The sequence below is a fragment of the Chlorocebus sabaeus genome, chromosome 2 (genome assembly GCF_047675955.1).
Source record: "Chlorocebus sabaeus isolate Y175 chromosome 2, mChlSab1.0.hap1, whole genome shotgun sequence".
NCBI lineage: Eukaryota > Metazoa > Chordata > Mammalia > Primates > Cercopithecidae > Chlorocebus > Chlorocebus sabaeus.
This window is the reverse complement of record NC_132905.1, coordinates 40,770,352-40,790,108: the sequence shown is the minus strand read 5'-3', so window position 1 is coordinate 40,790,108 and position 19,757 is coordinate 40,770,352. Positions and strand designations below refer to the sequence as shown.

Here is a 19,757-nt window from a genome sequence, read left to right as displayed (position 1 = left end):
ATTTTGTTGATCCCTTCAGAGCACTAAGTTTCTCTGATTTGGCTGGAGGGCTGTACAGATTTTCCCTTGGGAGCCCCAGATCTGAGACTAGGAAGCTAGGAAGCATGAAATAATTGCGTTTTTTTGGTTTTTTCTTTTTGTTTTTTTTGTTTTGTTTTTTAAGATGGTGTCTCCCTCTGTTGCCATGCTGGAGTGCAGTGGCGCAATCTCAGCTTATTGTAACCTCTGCCTCCTGGGTTCAAGAGATTCTCCTGCCTCAGCCTCCCAAGTAGCTGGGACTACAGGCACATGCCACCATGCCCAGCTAATTTTTTTTTTTGTATTTTTAGTAGAGACGGGGTTTCACCATGTTGGCCAGGCTTGTCTCGATCTCTTGACCTTGTGATCCTCCTGCCTCGGCCTCCCAAAGTGCTGGGATTACAGGTGTGAGCCACCACGCCTGGCCAGCATGAAATAATTTTGTAAGTATCTCATGAAAGGGTATAGGAAGGATGAAATTGGATCTTAATAGTTATGCCTAGGCAAATCGTCTTTAACAGTGGGCATTTAACTGTTTGTTTAGACACTTTAACAATGTCTTATAAGTTATCCTGAAACATTTAAGGTTATGTGGTTACAAGGCCAACTTAATTTTTTAAGTACTATAAGTGTAATATTCGGATTGAGGCACTCATGAAATAATGTTGTTTCAATTAACTTCAGGAACAGTAAAGTGCCTAGCAGAGTGCTAGTAGGTAGTTGGTAAAGGGTAGTTAGATAAATGCATCCATCGAAAGTTTTCAAATTACAGCAGATTAGAAATTAAGAGAGACTTCTGTTACATATTGAGAGATACATATTTCCCATAAAAATAACTCATGTCTGTAAATCTGAAATTGTTTCCTAATATAAAGTTTTTTAAATGCATGCAGGAGTCTCATGATGATAAAGAATCAACAATGTTATTATTAGTCAACTGAGAGGGAGAGGTTGTTGCACCTAGACAACAAATCAGAGGTTTGCATTTGATACAAGCTGAAGAATATGCTTGTATTTATGAAGCAGGTGCCAGAGGAATTCTAGTATTTTTATTTTACAAAGCTACTTTGAACATATTTGAATAGAGATAATCATTTGTAAAATGCATTTTAAAAGTGTGTGTGTGTGTGTGTATATATATATATATTTGTTGTTGTTGTTGTTTTTAAATAGTCCTTGATTTTTCTTAAATCTGGAAGAAACCTGAGATTCTTTTTAGTCCTGGCTCTGGTGTTCCATCCTCTCATTTTTTTTTTTTTTTTTGAGACGGAGTCTCGCTCTGTTGCCCAGGCTGGAGTGCAGTGGTGCGATCTCGGCTCACTGCAAGCTGTGCCTCCCGGGTTCACACCATTCTCCTGCCTCAGCCTCCTGAGTAGCTGGGACTACAGGCGCCCATCACCACGCCCGGCTAATTTTTTTTTTGTTTTTTTTTTCAGTAGAGACGGGGTTTCACTGTGTTAGCCAGGATGGTCTCGATCTCCTGACCTCGTGATCCACCCGCCTCGGCCTCCCAAAGTGCTGGGATTATAGGCATGAGCCACCGCGCCCGGCCCCATCCTCTCATTTTAACACTCTTAGACCCAGAGAGATTATGTCCTGCCCTAAATCATAAAACAACTTTATGGGACAGCCGTGACTAAAACCCACTCTGCCATGCTCAGCCTAGCCCTCTTTTGATTCTATTACCCTATATTTTCATATCAAAAATAATGCTAGTCTATCTGAATAGGTACACAGTTCATTTTACTAATAGTTTGTACTAATAGTTTGACATGTGTCTACATTAAAGCATTTAAAAAAGGATATCAAGGTTAAGAAATAGTTGCATGGGCATTAGGCTTTATTTAATTTCCTCATATGATGGTACAACAGCTTCAACAGTGCACAGTTACGAAGCCAGGACATGTGTTTTCTATTTACTTTTTTGCAGTTCTCACTTGTAATACTTATTTTTTTTCAGAGTCTAAGTAGGAAACTAAATGTTTAATTAAAAAGTATAATAATATCAACATATTTACAATTTATAACAGAAAGAGTAGGAAAGTGATATGAAGGACTTCATTTGTAGCTAACTGCATCTGTGACCTAGGGCAAGTCATGTAACCTTGACTATTTCTGATACCTGCTTACTTAGAATCTTTCAGAGATTCTGCCCAGGACAAATGTATCTATTGTAAAAATGTGTTAATTGATGTGTAACATACAAAGAAAAGCACACAAATTATAAGGTTAATGAATTATAAAATTAACACACTTGTATAACCACTACCGTGGTATTTCAAAAGTATATTGAGCCTCTTTGATGATTATAAGCTTTCCTTAATAGAAGCCACTGGACTAGAGATTGTAAATAGGTCATCTATCTTTTACAACTTTTTTTTTTTTTGTGAGACAGTCTCGCTCTGTCACCCAGGCTGGAGTGCAGTGGTGCAATCTCAGCTCACTGCAACCTCTGCCTCCCAGGGTCAAGCGATTCTCCTGCCTCAGCCTCCGGAGTAGCTGTGACTACAGGAGTGCGCCACCATGCCTGGCTAATTTTTTTTTATTTTTAGTAGAGATGGGGTTTCACCATGTTGGTCAGGCTGGTCTCGAACTCCTTACCTCAGGTGATCCACCCACTTCGGCTTCCCAAAGTGCTGGGATTACAGGCATGACCCCTAGCACCTGGCCTTTTACAACTCTTTCTAGAGTAAAATTAGCAGAAACAGTGGTAGAGAGAAGGAATTTGGTCAATCACAAAAATTTATTTTGAATAGGTTTATTGGGTTTATATTTAGTCTTTTCTTCTGATGTTTCTCTTCTTCCTCTTGCCCTTTTTCCTTTTTGTCTAGGTCCTGGGAGGAATGGAAAGGAGTCCTACTGACTAACTTTTCTGGGAGTGGTCAGAGGGTTCTTAAGCAGGTCTGTTGATTCTGTAGGATACGTGAAATTCAATTTTAAAAGGCCTAATTTTAACTTATAAAGGATTGGATTACAAATAGACTTTACTTTTTAAAAAGGAAGCATTTTGATCCTAATGTCCATAGGGTATTTTACTTTGGCAAGCTGCATTTGGCGTGTGGGTTGAATCAAAACTGACTAAATTACATAAGATCTGCTTAATAAAAAAGCATTTGAGTCAGTCTTATTAGTTTTGTTGAATACACGTAATATGGCAGAATTCTTTATTGGTTCCATGAAGAGTACCAAGAAAAGATGAAAAGGTGAATTTCTCAGTTGTCCATAATTCTGGAGGCGAATGGAGGCATGGATAAATCCAAAAAGGAAAATAAGCATTTATTTGGCCTTCTCTCTGATGTTTTCAGAATTCATAACATTGCAGGGGGAAATCAAGGCTACCTTACAATCTCAGAGAAGGGCAGGTGTATATAGTTGTTTTCATTCAGCTGCCTCTCTCTCTGTCATCTTGAATTAACTTTTTCTTGATCACACAGATAAAACTCTAGCTCAGTGATTTCCCAAACCTGTCTTCACATTGAAATCACCTGTGGAGCTTGGACAACTGATGCCTTTGTCTCTTTCCCTTCCCCAGCAGATTGTGATTTAATTGCCCTGAGAGTATGGCCTAGACTTTGGAATTTTTAAAAGATCCCAAGATGATCTAAAGTGCAGACAAGGCTGGGCGCCATGGCTCACGCCTGTAATCCCAGCACTTTGGGAGGCCGAGGCAGGCCTGAGGTCGGGAGTTCAAGACCAGCCTGACCAACATGGAGAAACCCCGTCTCTACTAAAAATACAAAATTAGCCAGGCATGGTGGTACATGCCTTTACTCCCAGCTACTCGGGAGGCTGAGGCAAGAGAATCGCTTGAACCTGGGAGGCAGAGGTAGCAGTGAGCCAAGATCATACCATTGCATTCTCGCCTGAGCAACAAGAGTGAAACTCTGACTCAAAAAAAAAAAAAAAAAAAAGCGCAGACAAGTTTGGGAACCACTGCTAGCTAAAGCAGAACTGGCCACTATGTGATCTGTGACTTTTTTCCCCCCATAAATATTTGGATAAATATTTATAAATAAAGGGAAAAATATTTTGATTTAAGAATCCTGGCTGGGCACAGTTACAGCACTGTGATTTGATTTAAGAATCCTTAAATCCTTAAATTTGATTTAAGAATCCTGGCTGGGCAGAGTTCCAGGGAAGGTAGGGCAGGAGGATCGTTTGAGGCCAGGAGTCAGAGACCAGTCTGGGCAACATAGCAAGCATAGCAAGACACTGTTTCTTGTTTTGTTTTTTTTTTTTTCCTCGATACAGAGTCTGGCTCTGTCGCCAGGCTGGAGTGCAGTGGTGCCATCTTGGCTCACTACAACCTCCACCTCCCGGGTTCAAGTGATTCTCATGCCTCAGCCTCCAGAGTAGCTGGAACTACAGGCGCCTAACACCACATCCAGCTAATTTTTGTATTTTTAGTGGAGACAGGGTTTCACCATGTTGGCCAAGATGATCTCAAACTCCCGACTTCATGTACTCTACCCTCCTCGGCCTCCCAAAGTGCTGGGATTACAGACGTGAGCCACCAGGCCCCGCCAGCAAGACCCTGTTTCTACAAAAAAATAAAAACTGAAAAAAAAGGCCAGGCACGGTGGCTCACGCCTGTAATCTCAGCACTTTGGGAGGCCAAGGAGGGAGGATCATGAGGTCAGGAGATCGAGATAATCCTGGCTAACACGGTGAAACCCTGTCTCTATTAAAAATACAAGAAATTAGTCAGGCGTGGTGTCAGACACCTGTAGTCCCAGCTACTGGGGGGTCGGGGCGGGGGTGGTGCTGAGGCAGGAGAATGGTATGAACCAGGAGGCGGAACTTGCTGTGAGCTGAGATTGCACCACTGCACTCCAACCTGGGCGACAGAGTGAGACTCCGTCTCAAAAAATAAAAAAATAAAAAAGGAAATTGCCAGGCAGTTTATTCAGGAGGATTTCCATGTAGGGTAACATTAGTTATTTATTGTTGTGTAACAGATTACCACAAATTTAGCAGTTTAAAACAATATATATTTTTATTATGGCATGAGTGTCCATGGGTCAGGAATCGGCATAGCTTAGATGGGTCTTCTGTTTCAGGGTCTCTCACAGGAGGTAGTCAAGGTGTCAGCCAGGGCTGGTATCTCATCTTAGCGCTTGGCTGAGGAAGAATCTGTTTGCAAACTAACTTGGTTGGTGACAGAATTCTCTTCCTGAAGGGATGTTGAATTGAGGGGCTTGGTTTCTCACTGGCTGATGGCTGAAGGCTGCTCTGAATTCCTTTCCATGTAGCTTCTTCAACATCACAGAGCTGAGAAGGGAATAGCAAGTCTCCTAGGAAGATGGAAGTCACAATTTTTTTATAATCATGGAGTGGCATCTATCACATTTGCCATAGTCTGTTAGTTAGAAGCAAATCACTAGGCCAGTCCATACTCAGACAGAAGAGATTATACAAAAGCATGAACACCAGGAGGCTGGAGTAATTGGTGGCCATTTTACAAGTCTGTCTACCACAGACTTCTTTAGAAAAAACAATCCTGTAATTTGTATGGCAGGCACCACAAAAGACCTTGAGTAGTCAAAGCCATCCTGAGCAAAAAGAGCAAAGCTGGAGGCAGTACACTTCTTGAGTTGAAAGTATACAAAACTATTGTAACCAAAACAGCGTGGCACTGGCATAAAAACAGACACATAGAGCAATGAAACACTATAGAGAACTGAGAAATAAATCCACACATTTACAGCCAACTGATTTTCAACGGAGACACCCAAAACACACATTGATAAAAAGACAGTCTCTTCAATGAATGTGCAGAGAAAACTGGATAGCCACATGGAGAAGAATGAAACTAGACCCCTCTCTCTCACCATATACAAAAATCAACTCAAAATGAGCTAAAGACTTAAATGTAAGACCTGAAACTATGAAACCACTAAAAGAAAACGTAGAGGAAACACTTCAGGACATTGGTCTGCAGAAAGATTTTATAGATAAGACCTTAAAAGCACAGGCAACAAAAACAAAAGTTGACAAATAGGATTATATCCAATTAAGAAAGCTTCTGCACAACAAAGGAAACAGTGAAGAGATAACCTGCAAAATGGGAGAAAATATTTGCAGACTATTCATTTGACAAGGGATTAATATCTGGAATAAACAAGGAACTGAAATATTTCAGCAGCAGAAAAACAATCTGATTTTAAAATTGGGTACTTGATCTGAATAGACATTTCTCCAAAGAAAATGTAAAATTGTCAACCAGTATATGAAAATCTGCTTAACGTCACTCATCATCTAGAAATGTAAATCAAAACCGTAATGAGATACTATTTCACCCCAGTTAAAATAGTGGCTATTACCAAAAAGATGGAGAAAAGGGAACTACTATATACTGTTGATGGGAATGTAAATTAGTATAGCCATTGTGGAAAATAGTTATGGCAGTTCCTCAAAAAGCTAAAAAGTCACTGGACTGGGCACAGTGGCTCACACCTGTAATCCCAGCACTTTGGGAGGCTGAAGCAAGTGGATCACAAGGTCAGGAGTTTGAGACTAGCCTGGCCAAGATGGTGAAACCCCATCTCTACTAAAAATACAAAATTTTGCTGGGCACAGTGGCGGGCGCCTGTAATCCCAGCTACTCGGGAGGCTGAGGCAGGAGAATCTCTTGAACCTGGGAAGTGGAGGTTGCAGTGAGCCGAGATCACGCCACTGTGCTCTAGCCTGGGGCCTGGGCAACAGAGCAAGACTCCGTCTCAAAAAAAAAGCTAAGAGGAGAACTACTATATGATCCAGCAATCCTGCTAATAGGTATATATTCAAAGGGAAGGAAATCAGTATGTCGAAGAGACATCTGCATTCTCATGTTTATTGCAGCACTATTCACAATAGCCAAGATAGAGAATCAACCTGTGTCCATCAGTACATGGCTAGATAAAGAAAATGTGGTATATATACACAGTGGAATACTATTCAGCCATAAAAGAATGAAATCTTGTTATTTGTAGCAACAGGCATCAGCCTGGAGGACATTATGTTAAGTGAAATAAGCCAGGCACAGAAAGGTAAATGCCATATGTTCTTACATGTGGAAGCTAAAAAAGTTGATCACAATAGAAGTAGAGAGTAGAATAGGCCAGGTGTGGTGGCTCACACCTGTAATCCTAGCACTTTGAGAGGCCAAGGTGGGTGGATCGCTTGAGCCCAGGAATTCGAGGTCAGCCTGGGCAACATGGCGAAACCCCATCTCTACTAAAAATACGCAAGAAAATTAGCTGGGCGTGGTAGTGCGCGCCTGAAAATCCAGCTACTAGGGAGACTGAGGCACAAGAATCGCTTGAAACCAGGAGGCAGAGGTTGCAGTAAACTGAGATTGCACCACTGCACTCTATCCTGGGTGACGGAATGAGACTGTCTCAAAAAAAAAAAAAAAAAAAGTTATAAGAAGTAGAGAGTATAACAGTGGTTACTAGAGTCTGGGAAGAGTGGAGGAAGGGTAAAAAGGAGAGATTGGTTAATGGGTACAAAATTATAGCTGGATAGGGCTAATAAGTTCTAGTGTTCTCTAGCACTATAGGATGACTATAAATAAAAAGAATTTGTTGTATATTTTCTAATAGCTGGAAGAGAGGATGTTGAATGTTCCAACACAAATAATAAATGAGGTGATGGATGTGCTAATTACTCTGATTTGATTATTACACATTGTATACATGTATCAAAATATTATACTGTACCCCACATATAAGTACAGTTATGTGTGATTAAAATAATTTTTTTGAAAAAGAAAGCTGAAATAACATGTTTTATATATTTTATATTTAAAATGTAAATATTTCTCATGATGTTAAGTATTCTCAAAAACATTAGTCTCAATGGGAAGCAATATTTGAGTATATTTAAATTGTTTAACCACCTCTGTTGTTGAACCATCAACAGAATATTTTGATGAACTTTTTTTTTTTTTTTTTTTTTTTTGAGACAGGATCTCACTCTGTTATCCACGCTGGAGTACAGTGGTGCAGTCATGGCTCACTGCAGCCTCAACCTCTCCCAGGTCCAAGCGATCCTCCCACCTCAGCCTGTTGAGTGGCTGAGACCACAGGTGTGCCACCACACCTAGCTTGCTTATTTATTTATTTATGACAGGATCTCCCTCTGTTGCCCAGGCTGGAGTGTAGTGGCACGATCTTGGCTCACTGCAACCTCCACCTCTCGGGTTCAAATTGTTCTTCTGCCTTAGCCTCCTGAATAGCTGGGACTACAGGGACCTGCCACCATGCCTGGCTAATTTTTGTATTTTTAGTAGTGATGGGGTTTCACCATATTGGTCAGGCTGGTCTCCAAGTCCCAACCTCAGGTGATCTGCTTGCCTCAGCCTCCCAAAGTGCTGGGATTATAGGCGTGAGCAACCACATTCGGCCTAAATTTTACTTTCGTAGAGATGGAATCTCACTGTGTTGTCCAAGCTGTGATGAACTTCTTCAGGTTTTTTTTTTTTAAACAGAGTTTCTCTCTGTCACCCAGGCTGGAGTGCAGTGGCGCCATCTCGGTTCATTGCAGCTTCCACCTCCTGGGTTCAGGCAGTTCTCCTGCCTCAGCCTCCTAGTAGCTGGAATTACAGGTGTGCACCACCACACCCAGCTCATTTTTTGTATTTTTGGTAGAGACGGGGTTTCACAATGTTGGCCAGGCTGGTCTCTCGAACTTCTAACCTCAAGTGATCCTCCCGCCTCAGCCTTCTAAAGTGCTGGGATTACGAGTGTGAACCACTGCCCCCGTCAGTGATGAACTTCTTTGAATATAAATCTTTGACCACATTTTCAGTTATTTCATTGGGTTAAATTCCTAGATTGTTAAGCTTATGGTTAAGATGTTAAGGGTGATTCTGTTTGCTTATGTTTAAGCAAAATGTAAATGTTAATCTATTTCATTGTACCATTGCCACAATTATTTTATTTTTAAATCTTCTAATTTGATGAAAAAAGACACATTTCACTTTCTCTTTTTTTCTGTTTTTTTTTTTTTTTTAAAGACCAAGTCTTGCTCTGTCACTCAGGCTGGAGTACAGTGTCACAATAGTGGCTCACTGCAACCTCTGCCTCTGGGTTCATGTGATTCTCCTGCCTCAGTCTCCCGAGCAGCTGGGATTATGGGTGCGGGCCACCACACCCCATTAATTTTTGTATTTTTAGTAGAGATGAGGGTTCACTGTATTACCCAGGCTGGTCTTGAACTCGTGACCTCAAGTGATGCATTTGCCTCGGCCTTCTAAAGTGCTGGGATTACAGGTGTGAGCCATCATGCCTGGCCTGTTTTTCTTTGATTACTTATGAAGTGTAGCAAGCTTTTTGATCATTGATTATGTTTATTTCTGATTTTATAAATCGCTGGGCATGGTGGCTCACGCTTATAATCCCAGCACTTTTTGGAGGCTGAGGTGAGTGGATCACTTGAGCCCAGGAGTTGGAAACCAGTCTGGGCAACATGATAAAACCCCGTCTCTACAAAAAATACGAAAATTAACCGAGCATGGTGGTGTGTGCTTGTAGGCCTAGCTACTTGGGAGGCTGAGGTGGAAGGATCACTTGGGCCCAGCTACTCAGGAGGCTGAAGTGGGAGGATCACTTTGGCCTGGTGGGTCAAGGCTGCATTGAGCTGGAAATTGTGCCACTGTCCTTTAGCCTGGGCAGCAGGGTGAGACCCTGACTCAACAAACTGAAACAAACAAAAATATATAATTATCAACTTGCATTTTGCCTTTCAATTCATGTGCATTTCGACCTGCAGAAATTTTAAAATAATATAATTATATAATTAAACCTGTATTTTGCTTAGTTCTTTCACAGTTCATGAACTGATATATTTTAATAGGTAACCAATATATGATCATAGTATTACTTCATTTTTATATTTTCACCAATTTTTTTTTTTTGAGATGGAGCCTTGCTGTGTTGCCAGGCTGGAGTACAGTGGTGCAATCTCGGCTCACTGCAACCCCAACTCCCTGGTTCAAGCGATTCTTCTGCCTTAGCCTGCTGAGTAGCTGGGATTACAGGCATGCACCACCACGCCCAGCTAATTTTTGTATTTTTAGTAGAGACAGGCTTTCACCATGTTGGCCAGGATGGTCTTGATCTCCTGACCTCATGATCCGCCCGCCTCAGCCTCCCAAAATGCTGAGATTACAGGCGTGAGCTACTGTGCCCAGGCTAATTTTGTATTTTTAGTGGAAATGAGGTTTCTCCGTGTTGGCCAGGCTGGTCTTGAACTCCTGAACTCAGGTGATCTGCCTGCCTCGGCCTCCCAGAGTGCTGGGATTATAGGCGTGAGCCACCGCACCCGGCCTATGAATGATTTGTTAATGTGTTGTTGAATTTGATTTGCAGTATTTTGTTGAGTATTTTTGCATCGGTGTTTATCATCTTTTTTTGATGTTTCTTTTTGGTATCAGGGTAATATTGACCTTGTAGAATGAGTTTGGAACTATTCTCTTCACTATTTTTTGGAATAGGTTGAGTAGGATTGGTATTAGTTCTTCCTTAAATGTTTGTTAGAATTCAGCAGTGAAGCCATTGGATCCCAGGCTTCTTTTTTATTATAGCTTTTCCTTATTGTTTTGATCTTGTTTTTTGTTTTGTTTTGTTTTGTTTTTGAGATGGAGTCTCACTCTGTCGCCGAGGCTGGAGTGCATCGGTGTAATACCGGCTCACTGCAACCTCCGCCTCCTGGGTTCAAGTGATTCTCCTGCTTTAGCCTCCCGAGTAGATGGGACTGCAGGCATGTGCCACCATGCCTGGCTAACTTTTGTATTTTTAGTAGAGACAGGGTTTCGCCTGATCTTGTTACTTGTTACTGGTCTGTTCAGGTTGTGGATTTTTTCATGGTTAATGTTGGTAGGTTTTTTCTAGGTTTTCCAATTTATTGGCATATAGTTGCTTATAGTAGCCTCTAACAATCCTTTGAATTTCTGAAGTATCAGTTGTAATGTCTCCTTTTTCATCTCTGATTTTATTTATTTGGGTCTTCTCTTTTTGTTAGTTTGGTTAAAGGTTGTCAATTTTGTTTATCTTTTCATATCTTGAAATATGAGTAGTTGATACACTACAATTACAGTGTTATTATATTCTGTTTCTCTGTGTACTTACTATTACCAGTGAGTTTTGTACCTCAGATGATTTTTATTTCTCATTAACATCTTTTGCTTTCACATTGAAGAATTCCCTTTAGCATTTCTTGTAGGACAGGTCTGATGTTGATGAAATCCCTCAGCTTTTGTTTGGGAAAGTCTCTATTTCTCCTTCACGTTTGTAGGATATTTTAGCTGGATATACCATTCTAGAGTAAATGTTTTTTTTCCTTTTGCATTTGAAATATGTCATACCACTCTCTCCTGGCCTGTAGGGTTTCCACTAAAAAGTCCGCTGCCAGATGTATTGGAGCTCCATTGTATTTTTTAAAATTGTTATTTGTTTCTATTGTCTTGCTGCTTTTAGGATCCTTTCTTTATCATTGACCTTTGGGAGTTTGATTATTAAATGTCTTGAAGTAGTACTCTTTGGGTTAAACTGGCTTGCATTCTAGAACTTCTTTGTACTTGAATATTGATATCTTTCTCTAGGTTTGGGAAATTCTCTGTTGTTATTCATTTGAATAAACTTTCTGCCCCCTCTCTCTCTCTACCTCATCTTTAAGGCCAATAACTCTTAGATTTGCCCTTTTGAGGTTATTTTGTATTAATAGATCTTGTAGATGTGCGTCATTCTTTTGTCTCCTCTGACTTTGTATTTTCAAAGAGGCTGTCTTCAAGCTCACCATTTTTTTCTTCTTCTTGATCAATTCTGCTGGTAAGAGATTGATACATTCTTTAGTATGTCAGTTGCATTTTCAACTCCAGAATTTCTGCTTGGTTATTTTTAATTATTTCAGTCCCTTTGTTAAATTTATTTGACAGGATTCTGAATTCCTTCTGTATGCTCTCTTGAATTTCATTGAGTTTCCTCTAAACAGCTATTTTGAATTATCTGTCTGAAAGGTCACATATCTCTGTCTCTCTGGAATTAGTCTCTGGTACCATATTTAGTTCATTTGGTGAGGTCATGTTTTCTTGGATTACCTTGATGTTTGTGGATGTTTGTTGGTGTCTAGGCATTGGAGAGTTAGGTATTTATTATAGTCTTTACAGTCTGGGCTTGTTTTTACCCATCTTTCTTGAGAAGGCTTCCCAAGTATCTGAAGGGACTTGAGTGTTGTGATCTAAGTCTCTCGTCACTGCATTTGTATGTACGTTAGATGGCACCCCAAGTGTAGTAAAACTGTAGCTCTTGCAGACTCATAGAGGTACCACCTCGGTGGTCTTAGGTAAAATCAAGAATGATTCTCTGGATTACCAAGCAGAGACTCTTGTTCTCTTCTCTTACTCTCTCCTAAACAATTGGAATTTGTCTCTGCTGAGCTACCTGGAGCTAGGGGAGAGGTTACACAAGCACCCCTGTGGCCACCCCACCATTGGGACTACACTGGGTCAGACCTAAAGTCAGCACAGCACTGGGTCTCTCGCCCAAGGCCTGCAGTAACCACCACCTGTGTTATTCACTCAAGGCCCTAGGGCTTTACAGTTGGCAAGTGGCAAAGCCAGCCATGCTGTATCCTTCCCTTCAGGGTGGCAGGTTCTCTCTGTCCCTGGGTGGGTCCAGAGATGTTTGGAAGCCAGGGCCTGGAGTCAGAAACCTTAGGAATCTATCTAGTGCTTTGTTTTGCTGCAGCTGAGCTAGCACCCAAGTAAAAAGACAAAGTCCTTCCCATTTTTTTTGTCCTCTTTCTGCAAACAGAGGCATCTCTCCAAACAGAGGCATCTCTCCCTGTGGCCACCACCACCCCAGACCTGCAGCAGGTACCACCTGGCTACTGCCAGTGTTCACTCAAGGCCCGAGGGCTCTTGAGTTAGGTTGTGATGAATGCTGCCAGGCCTAGGACTCTCCCTTCAGGACAATGGGCTCTTGTCTGGCCCAGGACAGACCCAGAACCTCTTTGAAAATACAGTCAGAGGAGACAAAAGAAAAAAGAATAAAAAAGAATGAAAATGCCATCCAAGAACCAAGTCCTAGAGTTGGGGGCCCCAAGAATCTGCTTAGTGCTCTACATAACCCAAATAGTAAAGGGAACTTTGTCTTGTAGCTTAGTGTTTCTGGTACTTAAGCTGGAAACTCTGTTTCCTGGGCTGGAGTACAATGGTGTGATCTTGGCTCACTGCAGCTGCTGCCTCCCAGGTTCAGGTTCAAGCAATTCTTCTGTCTCGGCCTCCTGAGTAGCTGGGACTACAGGCATACACCACCACATCCAGCTAATTTTTGCATTTTTAGTAGAGACAGGGTTTCACCATGTTGGCCAGGCTGGTCTCGAACTCCTGACCTCAGGTTATCCACCCACCTCGGCCTCCCAAAGTGCTGGGATTATAGGCATGAGCCACCATACCCGGCCCCTTTACTCTGCTTTCTTTTCTCAAGCAGAAGGAGTCTCTCCCTGTAGCCACCACAGCTGGGAATGTGCTGGGTCATACCTGCAGACAGCATGTCTCAGTCTCATCCACGGCCCCACGGCAAATACCACCTGGCTACCAGTGCTGATTATTTGGGGCCTCATGGGTCTTTAGTCAGCGGGTGATGAATGCTGCCAGGGCTGAGTCCTTCCTTTCAAGGCAGTGAGTTTCTTTCTGGCCCAGAGTATGTCTAGAAATGTCATCCAGGAGCCAGGGTCTAGAGTGGGGACTTCAGGATGTTGCCCTCTCCTACTGTGGCTGAGCTGGCATCCAAGTTGCAAGACAAAGTCCTCTTTACTTTTCCCTCTCCTCTCCTCAAGCAGAGAGAAGGGGTCTTTCCCAGAGCTGTGAGCTGTGCTGCCTGGGTTTTGGGAAGGGGTGGCACGAGCTCTCCCTTGGCCATCCTGGCTGATGTCTCACTAGATTATGTGTCCCCGAAATCTACTGGCTCTGAGCCCAGCACAGCATCAGGACTTGCCCAGGATTTGCAGTCCCTGTGGCTGAGACTACCTTTCAGGTTTATTTAGGACCCCAGACCAGTTTAGCTCACGGCAGCAAGGGTTGCTGGAACTCAGGTTCTAGCCACTGAAATGAATGATTCCCCTCTGGCTAGGTCCGGTCTAAAATGCTCCCTCCATGGGTACGTGGGTAGCGGCTGAGTTTTGCCCAGGGTTACTTTCTGCTGTGACAGAGTAGCACTGAGTTCCAATGCAAAATTCCACAGTAACTGTGCTCTCCCTGCTTCGAGTGCACAAATTCTCCATGCCACACAGCCACTGCTGGGGGTAGGGGAAGGGTGGTATTGGCAATTCAAGTTTTTCCTACCCTCTGCAATGCCTGTTTCAGTGATAGGGAGTTAAAACCAGGTCCTGGGATCGCTTACCTGACTTTTGGTTGTTTTCAAGGTGCCTTTTGTGTGGATAGTTGGTCAATTTGTTGTTCTTGTGGGAAGGATGATCAGTGGATGCTTCAATTTGGCCATCTTGCTCCCCTCCTTCTCCTTCCTTGGGGCAAATTCTTTAGCTACATTGCCCACCTACTCAGTTACCTCATTTAAAGGAAAAATAAATAATGTTGGAAGTGTAGTTCTAAACTTTGGCTGTACTCTTCGCAATAGCAAAGATGTGGAATCAACCTCCATGCCCATTGGTGGGCTGGATAAAGAAAATGTGGTACATATACACCATGGATTACCATGCAGCCGTAAAAAAAGAATGAAATTATACCTTTTGCGGCAATGGGGATGCAGCTAGAGGCCATAAAAAAAGAAGAAATTTTGCCTTTTGCAGCAATAGGGATGCAGCTAGAGGCCATCATCCTAAGCAAGTTAAAGTAACAGAAAACCAAATACTGCATTTTCTCAGTTATAAGTAGGAGCTAAACATTGAGTACACAAGGACGTAAAGATGAGAACAATAGACACTGGGGACTATTAGGGGTAGGGAGGGAGAGAGGTAAGGATTGAAAAACTGTTGGGTACCTGGGTGATAGGATCATTCGTACACCAAACCCCAGTGATACTCAATTTACCAATTTAACAAACCTGCACATGTATCCCCTGAACCTAAAGTAAAAGTTGAAAAAATAATAATAAAATAAACTTAGGTTGCATATTAGAATTGCCTGTTTAAATACCCAAAGCTCAGGCTATAGTGCAGACCTGGTTGGATCCTGGCATTATTATTTTTCTTAAGTTTCCCAAATGATTACAATGTAGAGCCAAGGTTGAGAGCCAGTGAAGTTCTTTCAAAGCACATACCCATTTGATCTTGGGTATTCTGACTTTAGTCATTTCAGAGTAGCTAGGGAAGTTCTAATTGGGGGGTATTGGCTTGATAGGCCGAATCTCCTTCATTCTCATATTTCTACTAATAGTGTGCTGTGTATATACAGTGGGGTAAAATCACCCTGGTGAGAAGCAAGTTTGGTATATGGTGCAAGAAGCACTGAACTTGAGGTTGGAAGATCAGGATCTAGTCCTGATCCTGCTACAATCTTTGTAACTTTAGTCAAGTTACAAAACCACTCACTTTATTTCAGGCTGGGTGCTGCTGCTTATGCCTGTAATCCCAGCACTTTGGGAGGCGGGGTGGGCAGATAACTTGAGGTCAGGAGTCCAAGACCAGCCTGGCCAACATGGCAAAACCCTGTCTCTATGAAAAAGAGAGAAATAAATAAAAAGACACAATCTGTGTTTCCATTTTCCTTATCTGAAAGAGTGGGGAAAATAAGACTAATAGTCTGTAAATTCCTTTCTAGCTCTAAAACTTCAAGTTTGTGAGCCAGTGGGGATGGGGGAGAGGCAGGTGGACTTCGTGTGCCTGAAGAATAGGTGAGCAAGAGGAGCCACAACACTGACGTGATAGGACATTGTTGAAGGAGCGAACAGTGGGATAAGAGGAAAGAAACTGTGTGAATAAGGAGGTTTATTACCTGGAGGTAAGGGGGTGGGATGGGATTAGATAGGGATAAGTAGGAGAGACTGGCCTAAGGGAATACAGAGTTGGGGATGGTGGCGGTGGCTTGGCACCTGGTAATGATGTGGTCTAGGTTCTTATCATGAGTCAAATGGCTCATGGGGAAATGTGGCCAGAGGAGCCCCCTTCAAAAAAGGAGATAAAAAGCAGGAGATATTTTTGTCGTTGCATATCTGAGATGAGGTAAGAGCAGAAATATTGATACTAAGGGTTTAAGAGGTTTTATTGATCGCTAACTTTTGTTTTCACTAGGTAATATATTCACATGATTCAAAAAGAAAAACATTATTTGAAAAGATACACAGTCAAAAGTCTTGATCTCACCCTCAGCTCCCTGGACCTTCTCTATGCTCTTTTGCTTCCAACTTTTTTTTTTTTTTTTTTTTGAGACGGGAGTCTCGCTCTGTTGCCCAGGCTGGAAAGCAGTGGAATTCCAGCTAGCTGGAATGCTGATGATGGCACACTGCAGCCTCAGTCTCCTCAGCTCAAGTGATCCTCCCAATTCAGTCTCCTGAGTAGCTGGGACTACAAAACCCAGACGATTTTTTATTCTTTTTTTTTTTTTTTTAGTTGAAACAATATCTCACTATGTTGCCTGGGCTAGTCTCGAACTTATAGGCTCAGGCTGGAGTGCAGTGGCACAATCATGACTCGCTGTAACCTCTGCCTCCCGGGCTCAAGTGATTCTCCCACCTCAGCCTTCTGAGTAGCTGGGACTACAGGCACAAGGTACCACACCTACTAATTTTTTGTATTTTTTTGTAGAGGCAGGATTTCACCATGTTGCCCAGGCTGATCTCGAATTCCTGAGCTCAAGCAGTCTGCCCTCAGCACCGCCAAAGTGATGGGATTACAAGCATGAGCTGCTATACCTGGTTCCAACTTTTTTAATATGAAAAATTTCAGGTTGGGTGCGGTGGCTCACGCCTGTAATCCCAGCACTTTGGGAGGCCGAGGCAGGAGGATTGCTTGAGCCTAGGAGTTTGAGATAAGCCTGGGCAACATAGGGAGACCCTATCTCTACAGATAATCAACAGATTAGCTGGGCATGATGGTGTGCACCTGTAGTCCCAGCTACTCTGGGGCTGAAGTGGGAGGTTACTTGAGCCCAGGAGTTTGAAGCTGCAGTGAGCTGTGATCATACCACAACACTCTAGCCTAGGTGACAGAGCAAGACTCTGTCTCAAAAAAAAAAAAAAAAAAAAAAAAATTCAAACGTATACAAAAGTTGAAACAATAATACAGTGTACACCATGTAGTTTAAACAAGTGTTAACATTTTGCCATATTTGTAATATCTACCTTTGTTGAATAATTTGAAAACAAGCTGCAGACATAATGACACTTTATCCCTGTGCTTTATGCATCTTCTAATAATAAAGAATATTCTCTACCTAATTACAAATAACATTACCACACCCAAGAAAATTAAAAATAATGCCCTAGTATCTTCTACTCAGTTCACTTTCAGTTTCCCCCAGCTGCCTGAAAAATTATTTTATGACTCTTTTCTTCAAACCAGATCTGAGTAACATTTCTGCATTGCATTTGGTTGTTATGACTCTCAGTCTCTTTTAATCTATAACTCTATCCTTCCCCTATTTTTTCCCCCAGGGTTTTGGCTTTTTGAAGAGACCAGACCAGTTTTATTGTAGCAAGTTCCATATTCTAGTTCTGTCAGATTATGTTTTCTTCTGATTTTTCTTGTTGCTCTATCTCTTGAATTTCCTATGAAGGAGAAATTGCATTTGAAGACTTGTTTAGACCCAGGTTAGGCACTTTTGGTAATAATACATCATAACTTAGGCTGTGTACTTAAAGTTACATCACATCAGGAGGCATAAATGAAGAGTCTCATTCTGATTGTTGCTGAGTTTGATCACTAGGTTAAGCTGGCGACTGTCACATCTTCCCGTTATAATGGTACTCAGTTTTTCCCCTTTGCAATTAGGAAGTAATCTCTGGAATGATCCTTTGGCACTGTGGTAACCTTCTGTTTTCCAACAATTTTCGATTATGCAAAAATGATTTTTAGCAACCTGTGACCATCCTTGCCTGAATCATTTATTTCATTTGGGGTTGCACAGTGGTGATTTTGAAATTCTTTCTTTCCTTCTACATTTATTGACTGGTAGTCTTCTGTAAAAGAGAGCTTTGCTGCTCTACTGAGGATGAACCCTTCTAAAAAGGCTGTAAATTGCTTAATTCTTTCTCTTTAATTGTCAGTCTTCAGAATAAGTCATTAACGTCATAGGTACCTCCAGTGATGGGAAGAGGTGTTGTTTTTTTTTTTTTTTTGGTTTGTTTGTTTGTTTTTCTGAGATGGAGTCTCACTCTGTCGCCCAGGCTGAAGTGCAGTGGCATGATCTCGGCTCACTGCAAGCTCCCCTTCCCGGGTTCACGCCATTCTCCTATCTCAGCCTCCCGAGTAGCTGGGACTACAGGCGCCCGTCACCACGCCCAGCTAATTTTTTGTATTTTTAGTAGAGATGGGGTTTCACCGTGGTCTTCATCTCCTGACCTCGTGATCCGCCCACCTTGGCCTTCTGAAGTGCTGGGATTACAGGCGTTTGCCACCGCGCCCGGCTGAAGAGGTGTTTTTTTGTTTTTTCACTCTCTGAGTTATTGCTGGGGATTCATGGATTCTTACTTATTCATGATATAATCAATTTTAGTAATTTCCCATTCTCTTTTGATACTCAAATTGACTCAAATTTGCCCAGTGGAAAACCTTAAAACTGGCTCCTGTGTTCTTGTAACACACTCCTCATTAGTATGAGTGCTTCCTTCCCTCCGGTATAACATCGTTTTTTAAATTCACCTTGTAAGATAACCATTTTTATTGGTCTCATATTTCTTTCTAGAGTATTTTAACACTAGCATATGTAAAATATTTTTTCTCCCCTTTTCCCCAAAAAAGTAGCGCAATGTACTCAACGGTTTACTCTGTTTTTTTTCTTTCAAAAATATACCTTGGAGATCTTTTTGTATCAGTACACAGACAGCATTCTCCTTCTTGCTGTGTGTTTTTTTGGTTTTTGTTTTTTGTTTTTTGCATTTCATTTGCATGGGTGTTCTGTAATTTAAATCAGTCCCTATTGATGGACATCTGGGTAATTTCCTAACTTTTGCTATTACAAGCAATGCTGTAGTGAATAACACTATACATATGTCATCTTGTATGGTGATAAGTGTATCTGTAGGATTGCTATCCAGAAGTGGAATTGCTAGGTTAATGGTTTATGTAATAGTAATTTTTTTTAAGAGATGAAGTTTCATTGTGTTGCCCAGACTGGAGGGCAGTGGCTATTTACAGATGCTATTATAGCTCACCACAGCCTTGAACTCCTGGCCTCAGGCAGTTCTCCTGTCTTAGCCCCTCAAGTACCCAGGTTTACAGGTGTGTGCCAGCACACCCAGCTTGTAATTGTGATTTTGAAAGACATTACCTAATTGCTGGTGTTGTACCACTTTTCTCTAATACCAGCAAATAATAAGAGTGCCTGTTTCACCATAACCTTGCTGGAACAGTGCATTATCAAATTTTTGGAATTTTGCTAATCTGATGAGTGAAAAATTGTTTTTTGCTTCTTTTGTGTGAGGGTAAACATCTTGTCATATGTTGAATGTTCATTTGTATTTCTTTTTCTGTGAATTTTCTGATCATATTCTTTGTCCATTTTTATACGTTTGTCCAAATTGATCTTTTTATTTTATATGTATAAGCACATACACGTACACATACCTATGCATATATGTTTT

At 41.6% G+C, this 19,757-nt stretch overlaps 1 protein-coding gene across 6 annotated transcripts in view; it reads left to right on the top strand.

Moving 5' to 3' along the window:
- Positions 1-19,757, top strand: part of NCOA6 (nuclear receptor coactivator 6) — a 120,283-nt gene that overhangs the window by 15,727 nt on the left and 84,799 nt on the right. Inside the window, exon 1 of one of the 6 annotated variants that reach the window (XM_008021481.3) lies at positions 2,850-2,919. The exons of the other annotated variants lie outside the window; for them this stretch is intronic. The gene's annotated coding sequence lies outside the window, so the exon portion shown is untranslated. Of the gene's footprint in view, positions 1-2,849; positions 2,920-19,757 lie in introns of those variants that run through there. 6 annotated transcript variants of the gene reach the window in all.